We start from the raw sequence: 15,587 nt of genomic DNA, 5'->3' as shown, positions 1-15,587 counted from the left end.
GTAGCAGCATATAGAGACTACATGCAGGAGCATGCAGTCATATGCAAGTTCATGGGCATTTGGCCCATGGAAAAGGCCCTGAACTGGTGGATACAAACAAAATGGAAACCAAAAGGAGAACTCAGGCTACAATCAGGCTCAAAAGGATTCTTCACGGTCATCTCCGACCTCTTGGAAGATAGAGACAATTTTTTCGAAAGAGGCCTGTATTTCTTCAACATGGTAGGGCTCTACATGAGATTATGGAAGGAAAAATTTACCCAAAAAAAGAAGACTTCAGAAGGGTTCTGGTCTGTGTTAAGCTAAATTCTCTGCCTACGGACTACTAAGCACCATCAGTTCTCAAAGGCAAAGGAGATGAACTAGGATAATACACAAAAATGTCAGAAGGTACTAAAAATGGCCACTACGTTTCCTATGAAAGAATATGCATATAAATAGATGTCTCAAGAGCCCTACTTGAGGAAATAAAGGTGGAATTCAAAGATGAGAGCTAGCTCCAGAGCATTGACTACGAGATTATACCATTCAAGCGTAGGAAATGCCATGAACATGGACATCTATTTTGAGACTGTCCCGAAAACAAAGCACCTCAAAGAAATGAGAAAGCTCATAAGAAAAAATATGAGCAAGGCTTCACAAAGGTCGTTCCAAGAAACAAGCATAACAAGAAGGCATAGGTGAAACAAGACCAATATCAAGCAATAAGCCCAAACAAATATGATGCACTACATAAAATGCAAGAAGACCCTCTCTCAAATAGCAAGAAAGAAGAAGAAACGAATGGAAACCTCCAAAATGCAGAAAACTAAGAACAAGGGGAGCATCACTCAGAGCACATTCAAATAGAAGAGGAATACACACAAGAAGATATTGAAATGGAACCCGCAATGATGGAAACACCCCAAAAGATAATGCTATAGAGGAAGCCCTGGAGGGAGTCGACCTCAAATCCATAGATGAAGAATGGCTGAAAAATGGTTTGGCAGCAATACCAGAGGAGAAAATACAAAAAATAGAAGGAGCTTATCTACTACAGGAAGAACTAAAATAGAGTATACTCTAAAAACCACCCGAGGAAAAAGAAAACAAGGGTATATTGGTGAATATGACAACAGAATGATACAACCCAAAAGGGCTTAAGAGGAAAAGAGGTAGAAAACCAACAAGACAACTCCTTCAAGAACTTGGTGCAAGACTCCTAAATGAAGGAAAGGTAAAATATCTAACCCTTACCCCTCTTCATTATCAATGAATTACATTTCATGGAACATAAGAGGCCTCAATGGTCCTGGGAAGAAGAGAGTCTTAAAAAATAGACTCATCACTTAAAAACGTGATATGATACTCATTAAAGAAACTAAACTTGACATGGAGAACCTCAACCTCCTACAAAAAACCTGCTTCAAAAATTACAGTTACATAGCAAACTCTACAATTGGTTTGGCTAGAGGACTCATGACCCTTTGGAAAAGCTCATAGTACGAGCTATCTTCCTAAGTAGCTACCAGACACTCCATTACAATGGTTCTAAATATCATTGGAACCAATGAAATTATATGTGTCACGAACATCTACGCTCCCCACAGGGTTGTAGAAAGAATCAAAATGCTTCAAAATATCAACAAACTCTTGGAATCCATTCCCCAACCTTTCAAAATCATAGCAGGAGATTTCAATATGGTTTTAAACCTCGGGGAAAAAAAGGTGGGATCTGTAAATTGGAAAAAGACTCTGAAGCCTTTCAATCAACTATAGATGGGCTAAGTCTAATAGACATCCCCACAAATAATGGTATCTTTACCTAGAACAATAGAAGAGGAGGAGACTGTCAAATAACTTCTAGACTCGACCACTTCCTTCTCTCTGAAGCTACCTACATGACTTCCTAGGAAACAGAGGTCTGGATCCTCCCCCAATCAGGTTCAAACCACTGGCCTATCTCCTTGAAAATTCATATATCCTTAGGACAGAAGAACAGGCCTTTCAGATTCAAATCATTCTGGCTTGAGAAACCAGAATTCATGGATAATATGAAAGAATGGTGGAGAATCCCAATGTCTCAATCAGGAAACAAAATGTATCAATTCTAACAAATATTGAAACTCAAAAAACAAGATCAAAATCTGGAACAAAGAGACCTTTGGAAACATTTTTATTGACAAAAAAGACCTAGAACAAAGAATGGAAACACTCCAACAGAAAATCATCAACAATGGAATCACTGAATAAATGAAGCAAGAAGAGCTAAGCCTCCAAAATAACTGGGAAGAAAGAGTTTCTCAAGAGGAAAAATTATGGTAACATAAATCCTGTATCAATTGGCTTAAATGTGGAGAAAGAAATTCAACCTTCTTTCACCGCTCAATGATACAACATAGAAGACATAACAGAATCTTGGGCCTAAAAACCACAAAGGGGAACATGATCCATAATCATGAGGACATTGCTAATGAATTAAATCTCTACTTCAGCAATCTTCTTGAAGAACCTAGAATGGACATGGCCAAAGCCATAAGATAAATCACAAACAACATTCTGACCATCCTCAACCAGGACCACAACAAAATTCTCTTGAGGAAAGTAACTATGCAAGAGGTAGAAGAAGCAATTATGTCTATGCCAAATGGAAAATCTCCAGGACCAGACGGCTTCACAACTGACTTCTTCAAATCTTGTTGGGCCATAATTAAGGAATATTTTTACACTTTGGTGGAGGAATCCAGATTCCACAAATCGGTCCTAAAATCCCTAAATGTAATTTTTCTTACTCTGATTCCCAAGGAGGAAGGGGTTGATTCACCGGAAAATTTTAGACCAATCACACTCTGCAATGTAATCTATAAAATCCTTTCAAAGGTCCTAGGAAATAGGATCAAAATTATCCTGCCTCTCCTAATCTCCCAAAATCAATTAGGTTATGTGGAAGCCAGACAAATCTTGAACAACGTCATACTCTCCTATGAACTGCTACACTCTCTAAAAGCTCAAAAAAAATTGAGCATGATGAAGTAGCTGGATATGTCCAAAGCCTTTGACAAAATAATCTGGGAATATGTGAAATTGGATCATGCAAATGGTCTTAGGGGATTTATTTCTATTCTCCTAAATGGATCCCATCTAAGCATTTCTACCCTTCCAGAGGCATCATACAAGGTGATCCACTATCACCTTTCCTTTTTGTAATCATGGTAGAAGGTCTAAGCAGATCTATCATGGCAGCCTCCTCAAGCAACTCTCTAACCGGACTCAATATCCATGTTAATTCCCCTCCCTCCATTCATCAGCAATTCGTCAATGAAACTTTGTTAATGGGCCTTCCCACTGTAAGAGAAGCCATCTCCTTCAAAGAAATCCTATCAGAATTTTCAGAAGCTTCAGGCACTTCCATTAATTTAGAGAAATCCAAACTATTATTTTTTAATACCCCCTTAGCTATTCAAAGTAACATTTCTAGAATGATGGGATTCCAAATATTTTTTCTCCCCTCCAAATACCTAGGGGTCCCTCTAACTGATAAACCCCTTGTCCGCTCCATCTAGGAAGACCTCATAACCAAGATGGAAAAAAGATTGGTTAACTAGACTTTCCATGCCCTCAACTTGGCTGGTCGGTTGGTCCTGGTAAAATTTGTTTTGCAAGCCATACCCCAATACATGTTCTCAACTCTTGCTGCTCCTAAATTGATCACCAATATCATAAGGAACATCCAAAGAAACTTTCTCCAAAGAGGTTCTGAAAAAAATGGTCATTGGTTGTCGGGGACAAGCTATGCAGACCAAAACATGCAAGAGGTCTTGGCTTGAGGGACTTGTAAATCTTGGGGAAAACCCTTGGGGCTAAAACCTGGTGGCGTTGGTTGGAAAACCCAAACTCTCCCTAGGGTATAATCTGGAAAGACAAATATGTCCCAAATCACTCAATTGAGAACCTCATCAGGCTTAATGGGAAAATCAGAGGCTCGACAATATGGAATCAAGCATGGGAAAACAAGGTCATCATCCAAAATCATAGCTTTTGGGAAATAGGAAATGGAGAAAAGGCTCTCTTTTGGGAGGACACATAGCAGAAAATGCCAAACCTAAACATGGAGAAGTTCAACCATCTACACAACAAAATGAAAGACAAAGGAAAAAATAGAGTAGCTCATTACTGGAGCCTCACAATGGCAAGGATAAATGGAGGGAATGACAGGATGAAAAATATTGGGAACCTCTGCCCAATGATTTTGACTAGAGATTATTTTCTAGACAAATCCAAGAAAGAAAGATACAATTTGACAAAGGGGAAGACAAGATCAGATGGGGGAAGAACGCAGCAAGACATTTCAACCTCAAGGAAGCATATAGTTACATGGAAAACCACAACCAAATTCAACTGGAGAAAAAGTGGAAAACTCTATGGGGAAGAAAACAGTGGCCTAAAATCACCCTCTTCCTATGGCTAACACTACAGAAGAAAATCTTAACCTGGGACAATTTAAGGAAAAAAGGCTTCATCGGACCCTCAAGATGTAATCTTTGTGAAAAAAGTGAAGAGACAACAAACCACCTTCTAAATGAATGTGTTTACTCTAACAATCTCTGGGATTGGGAAAAAATGGTTTTCAAAGAATCAGACAAGGACATTTCCTCTATCCTTAACATAATCAAGAATTGGAGAAATTCTATCTCCTCCAACCCAATGGTGAACAAAGCCTGGAATTTAATCCTAGACATAATTTGTTGGGCTCTATGGAAAGAAAGGAATGCCATAATTTCTAGGGGAAAACATATGTGAGAAGAAAATATACTGGCCTTCATTAAGTAGAAGATCAAAGAAACAATCTCCATTTCCAATCTCCAAATTTCCAATGATACACATAGTCAAGAGGATCAATGTATCCTCATCCTCCTCGATATGAATTCCCCCACTAAGAATATAATATCCATGTATTCAATCAATCAAGAAGCTCGAAGCCAATGGTCTCCTCTAGAAAAAGGAATCCTGAATCTAAACTATGATGGAGCAGCCAAGAGTAACCTGGGGGCAGCTGGCTTCGAAGGTGCATTCAGGAACTCACAGGGAAAGATAATATGGGTTTATGCGGGCAATTTAGGTAATTCCACCAACAATGCAACCGAGCTACAGGCTCTAGAGCATGGTCTGGAAATTGCCAAAGCTCAAAGGTTTTGGTCGCTGATTGTGGAAGGATATTTCATGCTTTCCACTCAATCTTGCCGAAATTTATAGTAGGGAACAATGGTCATTAGAGTTTCAGATAACTAGCAACTCAACAAAATCCTTCACAGGATCAAACGACATGTCAATGAGGAAAATGGGCACCACTTCCAGGAAGTAAGAAGAAAATAAAACAACCTAATGGACAAGCTGGTGAATGAAGGCACAACTGGCAACCTCAAATTACATTCACTCGCATGGAGGGACCTGGAACAAAGTACACTCAAATGGGAATGCGATACTATAAATGGTTAGGAGAACAGGACATCGAGTCCTCTCATTAATGATAACACCTGTCATGCTCCTTATCAGAGCTGGTACACCCACCACAACAACTCATTATGAGCTTCTCCATGAGTAGTTTCACTAATTCCTGGCACAAAGTGAGCTTGAAATGGTGCATTGCGTCCCTCTATGGCGTCGTCTATCGAACCTTTCAACCAATTACAATACCCTCTCCCTCATTATAATGATGTACCTCCTTCTGGTTGCATTCAATGGCCACCCCACACCATCCCGCTCCTCCTTGATTGCTCGCCCCTATGAATAGCCCTTCCCCAAATCCCTTCCACTCCACTACTATTTCCCCTTCTCCTTTGATTTCATTGCCCCTGTCCATTTTCCCCTCCCTGAATTTTCCCCCCTCCTTAGCATAGCTTCTCAGCATGGTTCCATCCTAACTCCCCGGTGCGGTCATGTTTGGGGCCATAATTCTTCCAGGTGGGAAAATACCAATAGGCCGCCAAACACGAGAGCTGAGGCCTTGACAAGATGTGATGCACTCAATTATGTCATCTCAGTTAACCTAGGGACCTAGGAGAGAATCAATAAATTGGAAACTCAAGTGCGCAATATCAGGTGTATAGTGACCTCAAAAGCTGTGGATGTTGAATTCAAATGGATTCCTGACCCGAGCCTTACCAAGGCTAGGGAAAATCTTTACAGTTTCACAATTGAATTATTGTGGTAGATGAAAAATATCCTTGGGCTTGCTCTTCAAGAATATTCTGAGAACAACAAGGCTCTGGAAAATAAGATTGATGTTCTCACTCAAGACTCACCATCATTATGCCTTGCTCAAGAAACACATGGCTAGTGGAGGGGGTTCTCCAAGTGCTAAAAAGAAATCGCAGGAGCCTCCACAAACCACCAAGCTACAATTGAGGCACAGGCAGGAAGTATGTAGGAAAAGCCTATAATTCTGGAAGAAGACGTCATGGAGGTAACAACCTAAAGATCTTTGGTATGAAATCTCTTTTTGGTATGCCATTTACGCTATTTTTTCCAGATATATGGAATTTTACTACCCTCAACTGCTCGCATGATATCAAATTAAACCTAGGAAATATGGTGTTTCGCAAGTCTCTTAATTCTCGCATCATCAGCTCGAGGGACGTTTTTGGTACTCACAGAAGCTCTCCTTCTTCCACCAACATATCAAATCCATCATCACAGCTTAGGGGAAGAAGTCTTTTTGTTTACTGTTGCAAATTTAAAAATCACTTCAACAGAGGCAAGAGAGGCGCGTTTTGTAAAATCTGTGAAAAGAAATATTGGCTATGGTGCTAGGGCACTCAACTCGCTCCATCCATTTCAGATTGTAAATATCCTATTTCTAAGCAATAGAATCTATCTTATTTACAAAAAAAAAAGTTGTGCAATTAGAATAGAATCCTTGTCTATAAATGAGCTCAAGACGAAGAGCATTTCTTTTGATTTGAAGCTTGTTATAATTTTTGAGTTTATGGATAAAGAATAGTACTAAAGAGAACAAACTCTTTAGGGATTTTTCTTTCATTTACTTTATTATATTCACTTATTCTCTCTTAGGGTTTGAATGTTGTATTCCATCATGCCCAAGTGAAAACATTTTTCATCTTTTTATTCATCTTTTCATCTTCGTCTTTTAAAATTATGTAATCATCAAGAAAAAGGCCAATTTGTTGGGTTTTCATTACTCTCCAACACAAAGTTTCCATTGCACACTACTAGTGATTCTGTCTCGGGAAATAAGCATTTTAAAGTTTTTATCAATTTTAGTGAATGTCCTGGGCACTAACCTCCTACATCCAAAGGTTGTCTCCAAAGTAACAACAACTACCCTAATTTTCAACACTCCCTTATAGCTTGGGAGGAATTTCTAGTTATGCCATCTATCTCCCCTTGGAAGTACATGTATCATCATCATTGAATCATTTCTCATCTCGTCTCATCTCATATTGTCTCATATCATATGAACATGAATGTCTCAACATAAAGAATAAGAGTCATCATAGGGGAGATCAATTTACCACTAGGGTAAATATCCTCCAAACCCTATATCAATGAAAATAGGGGAGATCGATTTACCACTCCTTCGTAATATCCTCCAAACCCTATGTCCACTAACTGATCCTCATCGACCATAGGGGAGATTGATTTACCACAAGTGGTAAAGATCCTCCAAACCCTATGTCTTATCTAGCATGATCCTCATTGATCAAGTGGTTGAACACCATGCATCTCGAACTTAGGGAGATCAATTTACTAGACGTGTCCACCATAGGTAAATATCCTCCAAACCTAATTATCCTCACTCATTGGCCAAATTATTGGAAATATAAAAATCATGGCTTGTTTGTAGGATGCATGTTGGGGTATGTACTCCATCAAGTCCCATAATTTACTAGGAGAGATCAACTTATCAAAAATATGATGATCCTACAAACCCTATAGTTCCAAGGAGTACCCCACGCCTCTAGGAGCTCCCTACGCTCAATGTTCATGATCAACCATGACCCCTTCCTGGAAAGGTCGCATCCACTAGTCTAAGTTTCTCTCTGAAGACCAAGAACTACCCTTTCAGCAAAGGCTTATTAATAATGTCAGGTATCTACTCATAAGTCGAGATGTGATGGAGACTTGTTGCTCCTCTATGCACCATATCCAAAATATAGTGATACCTAATCTCAATATGCTTGGACCTGTCATGAAAGATATGGATCCCCCTATGATTGTAATATATAACAATTTTGTCTATAACATGCTCAAACAACTCTCCAAAGATCTTTCTCAAACAAATTGCTTCACAGCTGGCCATGCTAGCAATAATATTCTCTACCTTTATTGTACTCAAAGCAACAAACTTTTGTTTATGGCACATCAAGGAAATCATGGAAGACCCTAAGATAAAGTATCACTCAAATGTGTTCTTCCTCTCAACAACATTTTCATCCCAATAAACATCAGTGTATCTGTGAAGTCTCAATTATCTGACAATGTATCTCAGTCCATGAATGACTGCATCATCTAAGTATCTAAATACCAACTTTGCAACATCCCAATATACATGTCCAGGTGATGGGCTTTCAAATTAGACACCAATTAAGGCCCATCGAACCTTTCCTAGGCACATAAAGGCTATATTAAATCTCTCATTCTACACTTAATAATTTTTTTCTAGCTTTAATATGATCTTAGGAAGCTTTAAAGATAACTTCATATTCTATGCTTAATATTATTTATTTTTGTAGAATATTGTGAGAATATTGGGCAGATGATGAAGATTTGGATGTTGAGATAGTTTACGGACTTGCCCCCTGCTATAGTATGGACCAATATTGGATAATAAATGAACAAAATATCATGAAATTTTTGACAATTTTTGAAGCTCCAGTGATTAATAAAATCTAGGGATGTGTTCCCTGTCATTTAATGAAATTTCCTAGTGTTGGGAACCATATCCACTTTTTGAGGGATTTTGGAGGGGAAAGTTGCCTCTTTTCAAGGATAATGTTTCCTCATCTATTTTTATAAGTTCCAAGTCGAATGTTCCTCTAGGGGCATGTATTTCTTAGTCTTCTTGGGGAGAAAACTTTTTTTTTAGCAGTTCCACTTTCATTTCTAGCAGGGATATATTTGGATTGATTCAAATAATGAATTTTGGTGCCATTTTTAGCTTATAAATCTTGTTTTCCTTCATATGAATATGGTTTTCCTTCATAGAAATATGATTTTCCTTGCGCTTGGCCATCCAAGGAGCCTCAAAGCCCTCTTCTACAATTTATTTACTTCCTTTGAATGTATTTTTTGCTTGCATCTCTTATTTATGCATTTACTATTCATGCTTGTTTTGTTGTAGATCATATTGGTTAAATTATTGAAGTAAGTTTTTTTCAAGTTATTTACAAAGTCACAAGAATGATTCATCCTTAGAATAACTTTGAAAATTCATATTCATCATTGATCTGCTTGGATTGGTTTACTAGTTCACAAATCTAGAAACTCATGAAGTCCCTTGTAGAAAAATAGTAGTAATTTATGCTATTTTTTAGAACATGTTAGTGAGCTTCATTTGAGTTTATTCCACTTTTATTGTGTCATAAAAAAATTCAAATTAATAAAAAAAAATACCCCATAGCATTTTCACTTGATTAGGCTAGTCAATTGGTAGGTTAACTAGCTCACTAGTTCTTGAATTTCTGGTTTTTAGAGTAAGTAATTTTCTACTATTTTTTAGCACGTGTTAATAGGGGTATTTTGAAGTGATTCCAATTGGAATGGAGAACTAATACATCCTAATTAATAATAATAAAAAATCCCATGTCATTTGCATTTGATTTACTTGGGAATTCTGCAAGTTATCTCACTCATGTATCCTCTCCTGTAACACTCTTGTAGCACGTGTAAACTTGACCAGATTTGCTCCAAAAGCTTGGTTTTTATCTCTTAGTCTTGAATAATGAACCCTAGGTTCCAAAGCCATGATCAATTAATACCAAAAACTTCTTAAGCCTTGCCTATTATCCATTGCAATTTGCCTCTGCAATTATGGTTATTGGACAGATTCATGACATGAAGAGCATAACGATGATTTTCATGATTACTTTTTGAATCACCTTATGAAATTTGTTGAAAAATAAATCTTGAATGTAGTGATTGAAGAATGATTTCATTTTGTTTCATACATCTTAAGCTATGGTTTCCATTTCCAACATTATTATTTCTATTGCATATACTAGGCTTCCTTTTAATGTATCATTTACACTCTGTAAATATGTTAATGTTTACATTTATGCAAATAGGATTAACATTTACATTCGTTCAAATTAGAATATTCTTTCCTTTCTGCAAAAGTAACTAGGATTTCCTATCTGCAAAAGTAATTAGGTTTCCTTTCTAAAAATATAGTAACATATCCATTTTTGCAATCAGTTTAGGCTCGGATTTCATGGCATTCACTTAATTGCATCAAATCAATGAAATCAGGACACATTACATGTTGCACATATGGTTCTGCCATCTCTTAAGTTTGTATGAACCTCAGGTTGATAATTTAAGTTGGTAACCTTGGGAGTTGCAACATTCTTGTTGCAATACCGGGGCTTATTACTTTTTTGCGCTGTTATCGGTGAGGTGTCAAAGTATGCATTATTTTCTTCCCTAACTGATCCATTTATGCAAACTCAAAAAATTGCATTAGGAATCTTTCATTTCAAAAACAAAAAATTGCATTGCATTAGCATTTTCATTCAAAAAGATCATAAAAACAAATTTTTTCTTCAATACCACAACCCACCACTTGATCATGTGGTGCAGTAAAAACCACATCACCATCCACTTTTGTAGGTAAAAGAAGAAGAGGTGGTAGAGAAGGTAGAAGAAATGGATGGAGATGATGACAATCAAGAAGTTCCTCTTGGATTTCCCATTCAAGATAGTGATATTAGTGTTCATATGAAGAGCATCCCTCCATGTTTCCTTCCCAACTTCCATGGTATGAGGTTAGAGGATCCAAAAACCTTCCTCTTTGAATTTCAAATCCTTTGTAGATCATATGGTTACTTACTAAACACTCAAAAAATGAGATTGTTTACAACAACATTGAAGGATAGAGCTATTAAGTGGTTCATGAGTTTAGGGACTAGTTCAATAATATCATGGAATGATGTGAATAATATATTTCTAGAAAAAAATAAATATCATGATCTTAAAGAAGAAATCTTTAGAATGACTCAAAAAGAAGATTAAATCCTTGAGTATCTAATAGATATATTTATCTATAATGTCAATAGGGAAAAATTAGATCATTTAGGATTTGACACACTAAAACCCCTCTTACTTAGAACAATTAGGGATGAGTGGATTGATCTCCTTGATCTCATCGGTAGAGGTGATGTATACCAATTATCATTTGAAGAAATTTATGAAACATGAAAGAAAATATCAAGAGGAAGGGAAAGATTAAGTAAATCAATATCAAGATCAGTAAGTCAAACTAAACTTGAAAATTTGTTTGATAAATTTAAAATAGAAATTCTTAGCAATCTAAGTGAACAAGTAGAAATGTTAAGAATGCAAAATGAGCAAAAAGAATATTTTGATATTTGTATTATCCATGCAGAATCACATAATACTAAATATTGTTTATCATTACTAATGCTGAAGGAATTTTACCAAGAAGATATGGAGCAAGTCGATCACCAAAGCAGCTATGTTACATAGCTCCAAGAGGAGCTTGTCAACCTAGTCAAGTTGGTATGATGCAAGAACCTAATTCACAAATTCAAGGTTATGGACATCCATCTCAAAGTAATTGGAACACACCCTTTCCTTAGTAACCTTGGCCATATCAATCCCAAAACCAATCTTGGAAATAAGGTTTGCAATGACCTTATGGGAAAAATCCACAATATCCTCAATATTTTCCTCAATATCCTCCATACCCAACTCCATGCTATCCCATTTCTCATCAGCCATATGTCAATTTCATATGCAAAAGAAGAGATGAACACCACCCCTATCCTTTATCTCCTTCTTAAGAATCCAAACCCAATTATCAATGTATAACATGACCACAAGATCTGAATCATGTCATCTCCTATAGGGTAGGATAAATGCCCAACTAGGGTCACTCTGGAACCTAATAGATTCTCACTAGTTTTATCTCACTATGGTTCCAATGTTATACAACCTAGTGATTTTCAATATCTAAGGCCACTACTAGGGTTTCTTCCAAAACCTAACCATAATTTGTAAGAACAAGGACTCCCTAGGGCTTGCTTCAAACCCTATCATTATTTTGTGTCTCCAACATATTCATCTCTTTCACTTTGCTTGACTAATAAATCTATCATAGGTGTATACACAGGGGTGATCTCAATTACTTTTCTTCATCCCAACTCTGATACCATGTTAAATTTTAAGGCTAGATTGTTCTTTATTGTAGATAATTGAAATTTTAAACTTTTTTAACATTTTCATATTACATTCACCCAATAACATCATATGATCATTATCAATTATGTAGAAAGAATAATAACGTCAATAATACAATGGAATAGTAAGGAAAAATAGAAGAAAAACATACACAATAGAGACACCAAGATTTAGGTCAAAGACCAAGGAAAAACCCCACAATGGGGCAAACCCAACCAAATTCTTCTTATATATTCATCAAATGTTTAGTTGAGATACAATGTAAAAATATCATGAGACATAAATCTTTCATCGTCAATCACATTAGACCACCTAGGGCCAATCCTAGATCATACGAGATCCTCATAAGATAAAAACATAAATATCTCTCAAGGAGATATTCACAAGCCCTCATATCCTTGTCACAATAATTAATGTCAACACATTCATAAGCATCATTGTCATATACATCATGGTCATAGACATCATTTTCATACACCGTTGTCATATATGTTGTCACATATGACATAAAGGCACTATCACACATCACTGCCATAGAAGCACTATCACAACTGTCATAGAGGCACTGCCATTGAGGTCATTATAATAGAGGTTACTGCCATTGATGTCATTGTCATATACACCATTGTCATCAAGTTCACTATCATATAGATCGTTGTCACCAAGGTTCTATCATATAGATCACTCTACCATGTATTACTCACTATCATACATCATTTTCATAAACACAAGTATCATTGCCATCATATATTACTATCACAAAATTTATTTTCATAAGCAAAAAGGGTAGTGCCATTCAACCCTATCACAATTACATAACTCAATTCTATTCAACACAATCATAATCACATTTATCACTGAAGATAGTTGCATATATATCTCTGACATAACATAGGAATCACAAACACATGTCTCTTTGATATATCACAATTTTGAGGACACATATTTTCCTTCACAAGGGATTGAACTAAGGGCTCTTTAATCAACCCTACAAATTGTACATAGGATGCCATTTAAATATTTCCATACTAGATTTACAACATCTAGTATTCATCAACATGAAAGAAGCATATACATACCTTAAGGATGACTTGATTTAACCCAAAGATACACCTTGCATCCCATGCATATACCTGAGGGTTCCATCCTCCTATTTAGGGCACCCAACAACTCCCAACTCGGTCTCAAAACACCCTTAAACCCTGTGTTGTTCCTTTTCTACAAGACCCTTCCTTCAACATTTTTCATTAAGGTAACTTGGTCATGATTTACTATTGTTCCAGACCTCAGGAAATCTTGTTAATGCTTTGGTTTTATGTTTATTCCCTGAGGTAACTCAACCTTGGTTAGGGCATATGTATATTCCATAACAGGCCTATAAATTTAGCCTCTTAACCATTCAATAATTGTGTTATATGTCAAGGATATTGTGGCCTAGGTACAACTCCTTGCAAGGCCTCTCGACCCTCCCAAAAAAACATCTTCATCCCATTGCTAAAAATAAAACCAATTTGCAGCCCTGTATAGATAATAACCCTTGTCCTTAAGCCCAAAATTCCTCCTTTAACCCTAGGCCAAAAACTTCCTAGACCCATCTAGAATAAAACACAGAGAAAGACAAATACATGACTCCTTCTTCAACTCAACTAGGGCATACAAGGCTTGCGACCACCTTGTTAGTTTTTATAGCATCGAAGGTGTTCTAGTCTCAAAATTGTGTGGAGAGGCTAAACCACATGAGCTCTACATAACCCAAAAATTGTTTATGGAAATTCCACCTAGAATTGTCTCAATTATATTATTAGCCTATTTTTTAATATTTCCTAAGTCCACACTTAGGAAATTTGGTTAATTAATCATTATTAATTGAGATAAGGTGAGAATCATCTAGAAACTCACATAGATTGACTTTGATATGATCTTGGCCCTTGATTAAGTTTTAATCCTAGTCGTTAGAGGTACAATAGAATATTATAAGCACTACAAGAAAAAAGGTCATTGGTGAGGGTCATGCATGTGATGGACCTTTAAGGTCCGTCACCAATGTGACATATGGTGACGGTCTTTAAAAAAGCATTGTTGTAAGTGTATATAGTGATGGTCCTTTAAGGTTTGTCACCAAAGCCATTTTCAATGACACTTTTGGTGAGGGTCATTAAAGGATCGTCACTAATTCTCTCTTTGGTGACACTTTTGGTGAGGGTCGTTAAATGCCCATCACTAATTCTCTCTTTGGTGACACTTCTAGTGACGATATTTTATTGACTGTCACCAATGATCTTTTTGGTTACTTTTGGTGACGGTCAATAAATGTTCGTCATCATTGATCATTCCAATGAGTTTTTTTATGATGCTTCATGCCTGTAATGGACCTTTAAGGTCCATCACCAATGTTGCATATGGTGACAGTATTTAAAAATCATTGTTGTAAGTGTATATAGTGATGGTCCTTTAAGGTTTTTCACCAAATCCATTTTCAATGACACTTTTGGTGAGGGTCGTTAAAGGCCCGTCACTAATCTTCTCTTTGGTGACACTTTTGGTGAGGGTCGTTAAAGGCCCATCACTAATTCTCTTTTTGGTGACACTTCTAGTGACGATATTTTATTGACCTTCACCAATGCTCTTTTTGGTTACTTTTGGTGACGGTCAAAAAATGTTCATCATCATTGATCTCTAATGATCTTTTGATGAAGCTATGTACTTGTTACTATATTTTTTTGTCAAAAGATAACGATTTAAGACCATTGTTGTAGAGTATTTTTTTTTATGTGTCCAAGGTCATAGTGATTATAATAGTCAGTCAATTTGTTAAGAATTAATTAGTGTGTATCATTTCCCTCAAGTCATAAGAATATAGTTTTCCTATGAATCAACACATGATTCATCTCTATTAGGTTTATTATCTAGCAAATTTGCTTTAAATAAAGTTCCACTAGTGTGTGTAGGAACTATATTATTTAATACATAATCAAGCTCTATCAATTCTATTAATGAGAGAGACCTAGCACTCCTCAACACTCATGGCACACCTTAACATGATTTGGAAAAGTACACTAACATTCCTTGGAACCTTGCATGTCTTGGAACATCTTTGTACCTAGAACATCTTGCCATGAGTAGGATGCCCAAGAACATGTTGGCATGCCCTAGCATAGCATAGCACTCCC

Source organism: Pinus tabuliformis, chromosome X (genome assembly GCF_031772625.1).
Source record: "Pinus tabuliformis cultivar Carrire ecotype Pingquan chromosome X, CPIR1, whole genome shotgun sequence".
Lineage (NCBI taxonomy): Eukaryota > Viridiplantae > Streptophyta > Pinopsida > Pinales > Pinaceae > Pinus > Pinus tabuliformis.
This window is presented reverse-complemented; position numbering follows the sequence as displayed.